The following is a 6,219-nucleotide window of genomic DNA, read 5'->3' on the forward strand; positions in this document are numbered from 1 at the left end:
TTTTTTACAGAGAGGAAGGGAGAGGGATAGAGAGTTAGAAACATCAATGAGCGAGAAACATTGATCAGCTGCCTCCTGCACACTCCCCACTGGGGATGTGCCCGCAACCAAGGTACATGTCCTTGACCAGAATCGAACCTGGGACCCTTGAGTCCGCAGGCTAATGCTCTATCCGCTGAGCCAAACCGGTCAGGGCCACATTTTCTCTCTTTTTATCCTGTGCTCCAGGCGATTATCTCTATTTTATCTTAGGATTCTTCAGAACATTTTGTTTTAGTGATCCTATTTTAAATCTCGAATTGCTTTTCAGATTGTTCTCTGATTATTTCTTTTTGCAAGTCAACCTCTTCTAGTTCTACCAAATCTTTCTGAAATCTCTCTGAGCCGAGTTTTCTCCTATTCCCTGCCCATCGTTGTTCCCACCAGGATTTTCGCATCTGTAGGTCTGTGCCTTTCTCAAGCTGCTGCGTCTGCTCACATCTAGAGCTTTGCGTGTAAGGCCCATGGGCCAGGTGGCAGCCCCCAGCGACACTTCTCCCTGGTGCTCCGGACCCGAGGTGGGCGAGGGGAACAGGAAGGAACTTGTGTTTAGGCCGAGGCCACCTGATCGCCAGGACGAGAACTTGACTGTGGGGCCTCGAGCCTTGATTAAAAAGCCTTGGGTTCTCCAATGTGAAGTTTAATGTCTTTCGAGAAGAGCTGCCAGGGATGTGTCTTTGTTTTTGCCGGAGGGCCAGTGCCAGCTGCCTGTACTCACTGAGTGTGTGTGAGGGATGGGGGTGGTGAGCGGGTGGTGGAGCAGAGCAGGTGGGGACAGTTGAACCCCCCTGCCTGGGCTCCCTCAGCCTGAGTGGCAGCCCCCCTTTGCAGCCCTCAGACTCATCCTGCCCTCCTAGGTGTCCCGTCTCTGCTAACTCTCTCCCATCAGCCTCGGGGCTTCCAGGCCCGCGTCAGTCTCACCCTGCTTGGCACTCGCTTCCCTGTCCTCCTTCAGGCTGCTGCGCTCCTTTGTGGACTTCTGCCCTTTCGTGCAGAGAATAAAGCAGAGAGCACGTTAGTTCATTAGTAAAGGCTCAAGGACAACACACGTTTACTGATTGTTACCCCACAAGTGGCATTTCTAGCAAAAGAACTATACATATTCCCACTGAAATAAATTTTATTGCTTAAAAAGTGTACAAGTGATAATAAAAACGTGCGCCTTATGAAAATGCAGGTGCAGAAGCGTGGACTACGCAGGGGAGTTGCCTTTTCTAAGCAGATCAGCTGTCTTCCACCCGGCGACGCTCTGAGTGGCACCCGCTGAGAGGCGGTACAGAGGGGACCATGGTTTCTCCGTTTGGGTGGAACGTGGGCTAAGGGCCAGTGAAACAGGAAAGCAGTAGATTTTGCCTTTTTAGAAAAAAAGAACTGCAAACTAAAATGTTAACCAGGAGGGGACAGAAAGTTCCCCAAGGTGTATGGCCAAGTTAAAGTTCACAAAGCAGCACGTCAAAAGGTTGATCCGCCCGGCTGGTGTGGCTCAGTGGTTGAGTGTCAACCTACGAACCAGGAGGTCACTGAGAGGCGGTACAGAGGGGACCAGGGTTTCTCCGTTTGGGTGGAACGTGGGCTAAGGGCCAATGAAACAGAAAAGCAGTAGATTTTGCCTTTTTAGAAAAAAAGAACTGCAAACTAAAATGTTAACCAGGAGGGGATAGAAAGTTCCCCAAGGTGTATGGCCAAGTTAAAGTTCACAAAGCAGCACGTCAAAAGGTTGATCCGCCCGGCTGGTGTGGCTCAGTGGTTGAGTGTCAACCTACGAACCAGGAGGTCACGTTTTGATTCCCGGTCAGGGCACAGGCCCGGGTTGTGGGCTCGATCCCCAGTGTAGGGTGTGCAGGAGGCAGCCGATCCATGATTCTCTCTCATCATGGATGTTTCTCTCTCTCTCTCCCTCTCCCTTCCTCTCTGACATCAATAAAAACATATTAAAAAATAGTTGATCCTATCTAAGTTAACAAAGTGGACAGCCCGAAAGCAAGATGCTTGGGCACAGACGTGTAAACATATTAATTAGCAGAGTCCAGGCTGTCCACCCAATACCAGCTGCATCACTTCCGGGAGGAGAGCAGGTGTCTGAGGGCTGCTCTCCCTGCGGCTGAGCTGGGGACCGAGGAGGTGGCCCCTGACTTGCATTTGTCCCCCCAGCTCCCAGAGACGCCATGGCTTCTCTGTGGGTTGCTCTGGGCTAGTAATGGCGGCGTTAGCTGCGCGGCCTGGAGTGGCTCTTGGCCTGGCTGGCTGACACATGCCACTTAGGGTTTCCAAGCAGCCAGGCTGTCCCACACACGCAGGGCTGATGCACTTGTGGCTAAATGCGGTGTGGCCAGGCCCCGGGCCAGCTGCAGGGCAGGAAATAGAGCGCCACCTCCATCACCAGGGAGACAATGGGCTGCGTGCAGGCTTTAAAGCCGGCCCAGCCAGAGGCGCAGAGGCAGGTCCGCGGAGAAGGGAGGCAGGAAGCAGAGGGCGGCCGTGGGTTTTGTCTCGGGCTGTAACTGCTGACGAGCCACTGACCGCCCCCGGGTGTAAGCGGGACCGTGTATAAGATGGAGGTGATATTTGCACATCTCACTGGGGGCTTCCGACAGGATTGCTGACGGACCACCGGGATCCATGGATAGAAGGTGGTATGTAAGTGCACATGCTAAACGTTCCGTGTGTGTGTGTGTGTGTGTGTGTGTGTGTGTGTGGTCAGCAGGTGCCCGAGGGGCATGCAGAACGGCTGGAAAACCATTTTAGAGTCTGGTCAGGACCAAACCACAGTGACAGCGGACCCTTTTCTGGGCATGGATCTGTCTTCGGTCCCGTGCGGGTTTTGGGGTGTCGCGCGTGTAAGCCAGGCTTGAGAACTGTTTCAAACCGACTCTGCTGGTTAGCAACGAGCTGCTGGAAGCAGTGGGGTGCTTTAGGTCAGCAGTTCTCAACCTGTGGGTCGCGACCCCTTTGGGGGTCGAACGACCCTTTCACAGGGGTTGCCCAAGACCATCGGAAAACACATATATAATTACATATTGTTTTTGTGATTAATCACTATGCTTTAATTATGTTCAATTTGTAACAATGAAATTGGGGGTCACCACAACATGAGGAACTGTGTTAAAGGGTCGCGGCATTTGGAAGGTTGAGAACCATTGCTTTAGGTCATCAGAGAGTGCTGAGGTTGAGGGGCGGCCCCAAATGTTTGCCGACTTTGCTCTAAAAAACTCCCCAGCGAACGCCACCAGGAAGTTTCCGAGTTGCATGTGGAGTCGGCAGATTTGTTTTCCAGTTGGACGGGGGTGGCGTCTACTTTAACACCAAGTGCAAAGAGGAGCCGTCCTCCCCCTGGGGTTTGCTGTTCCGAGGAGCCCGAGTTCTGTGTTCTGCTCATTTGAGGCTAAGCAAGGAGTTGTGCTCGGCCGTCCCGAGAAGGTGGTCAGATGCCGGCTGTCAGCCGGGGTCCCGAAGGAGCCCGCTGCCTGCTCTTGGTTCATACACCCTCTTGGGTACATACGGTCTGGAAAATTCCTGTGGGTCCAGGGGAATGGTGACCGTTACAGAAAAACAAACTTGGTTGATAATGCAAGGACTGCACATTTTTACAAATTAAAATAAGTATATAAATGAGACATAGAAGACCGGCCAGTGTAGCTCAGCAGTTGAGCATCGACCAAGGAACCAAGAGGCCACCGGTTCCATTCCCGGTCAGGGCACATGCCCGGGTTGCGGGCTTGATCCTGTGTTTGTGTGTGTGGGGGGGGTTGGGGTAGGAGGGTGCAGGTTGCAGCCAATCGATGTTTCTCATTGATGTTTCTATCTCTTTCACTTCCTCTCTCTCTCAAAAATCAATAAAAAACATTTAGAAATAAATAAATATGTGAAACATAGAAAATAAAGATCACCTGCAATTCTCTCCTGCAGAATCAGCCGTACTGGCACCTGTATATTTTAACCCTTTGCGGTCCAATTTTATTTTTGGAATTCAAACAGTCTGGTCCAAATTAATTGACGGGATTGAATGTCGACCCGGTTTGTGGTGTCGACCTCAGCCTCGACGTTGGACCTGCTCCTAGTGCCTGGTCTGTCGAGTCAGCCTCCATGTTGGACCGAAAAGGGTTAAACACAAATGGGATTCTATTGTGTGCACTTGTTTCTTGGCCTGCTCTGGGGGTGAGGTCTTCCCCGTGGGCCTAGAAAGAATGTCACCGATCCTTAGGGTCTCCAGCCAGCTGTTGTGTGTGGGGGGCCAGCTGTTGTGTTTGGGGGGCAGCTGTTGTGTAGGGGGCCTGCTTCTGCTGCGGGCATGGGAGATGGTTGGACGAGGGCCGGCACTTGTAAAAGAACTTTCCGAGAGTCCTTCTCTCAGATGCCTCCGCTTCCTTAGCGCCCCTGTGTTTTGGCAACAGTGCACCCCCAGGACTGGTAAACACTTGCTGGTTTCAGCTTCTGTGTGGAGGCTGATCCTGGGCCTGCCCCTCCATTTGTACCTGCTTTGAGGTTCACCCCTCCTGTTAATTTTTTAAAATATATTTTTATTGACTTCAGAGAGGAAGGGAGAGGGAGAGAGAATCATGAACCAGCTGCCTCCTGCACCCCTCACACTGGAGATCGAGCCCATAACCTGGGCATGTGCCCTTGACCGGAATCGAACCCGAAACTTTCAGTCCACAGGCCAACGCTCTATCTACTGAGCCACACCGGCCAGGGCTGCCCCCTCCTGTTCTTCATGCCAACACCCTGTTGAGGCATAACTGATGTGCATTGCAGTGCACCGACCGCGCAGCTGCTGAGTCCAGCACTGCAGAGGTGTGTGCACCCGCCGGGGCAGGGCACGCCTCCAGCCTCCCGAGGGGACTCCGTGACCCTCCAGGTCAGTGCCCTGCACCCCAGGCATCACTTCCTCCATCTCAAATTCGAGCTGCATCCTCTCACTTCCCACTTGAGGACCTTCTATAGGGTTTCCGTCCCCTTCTCCTGCTGCTTTGGGTCCGCAGGTCTCTACCTGGAGTTCCCAGTCCTCTCTCTCTGTGGGTCCCGCCTGCTGGACCACTGGGCCTGCAGCGACCCGAACCCGTCTCTGTCGGGCTCCATGGGGGGCTTGGCTCCCTGTGTCCTTGTACAACTGCCCTTGCCGTGGCTTCCCCACAGCACGCCCCGCCTTGCAGGCTCCGCTCAAGTCCCACTTCCTCCAGGAAGTCCTCCCTCTTTGCCAAAAGGTTTTCCAATGTCTCCACCTCCCTCCACACCCTGAACGAGCTGTCACCGTGTGACTGGGTGTCTGCAAAGTGCTGGTGCCTGGAGGCCCCGCCGGGATGCCGCTCGGGCTGCAAACCACTTCTCCCCTCGCTCTCGCACCTCTCCCAACCCAGACCCCGCTCCTGGCTCTTCACTACCCAGCTCAGCCCCATCCTCTCCCAGACCGCAGGGCCCACCAACTGTTCTTCAGATGTGACATCAAGAACTTTTGTCTGGCCGGCGTGGCTCAGTGGTAGAGCGTCAACCTATGAACCAGGAGGTCACAGTTCAATTCCCAGTCAGGGCTCGATCCCTGGTAGGGGGCGTGCAGGCGGCAGCCGGTCCATGATTCTCTCTCATCACTGATGTTTCTATCTCTCCCTCTTCCTTCCTCTCTGAAATCAATAAAAATATATTTTTAAAAAAATCCCTGCGACTAGGCTCCCAGGCTGGGTGCAAGCAGCCCCCATGCAGAAAAGCTTCCTCCCCCCGCCCCCCACTGTGTTGCTGGTCAGGCCTCCCTCTGCCCCGGGTCCCCATGCAGCAGCGATTCCCAGCGTCCCCTGGGCCCCACACCAGCCTCTGGGGTCTGAACTCGGGGCAGCTCGGCCCTCAGGCTCCCCCTCTTCCCCTCCCTCCGCCCTTCTTCCCCTCCTGGACCACATGGCGTTTGTTTCCCAACTGGACACTCCGCTAAGTGGTGCAGGAAGTAGGCCCCCGGGGAGAGAGACAGCCAGCGGAGCTGATAACCGGTGACGCTCGGGCGCCTTGGGGCCGGGGCAGGTCAGATAAGCGGAAATGCCAGGCTTATCGGCCGCCTGAGTTCTGGAGAGGTGTCCCTGCCGGCCAGCCCACCACACTCCCCCACTCCCCGCGGGCGGGTGGCCGGGCATCTCCCAGGGAGTAAACACGGAGTTGGCAGAGCCCCGCCGCCCGGCAGGATGAGGACTCTGTGCCCGT

The sequence above is a fragment of the Myotis brandtii genome, unplaced genomic scaffold (genome assembly GCF_000412655.1).
Source record: "Myotis brandtii unplaced genomic scaffold, ASM41265v1 scaffold633, whole genome shotgun sequence".
Lineage (NCBI taxonomy): Eukaryota > Metazoa > Chordata > Mammalia > Chiroptera > Vespertilionidae > Myotis > Myotis brandtii.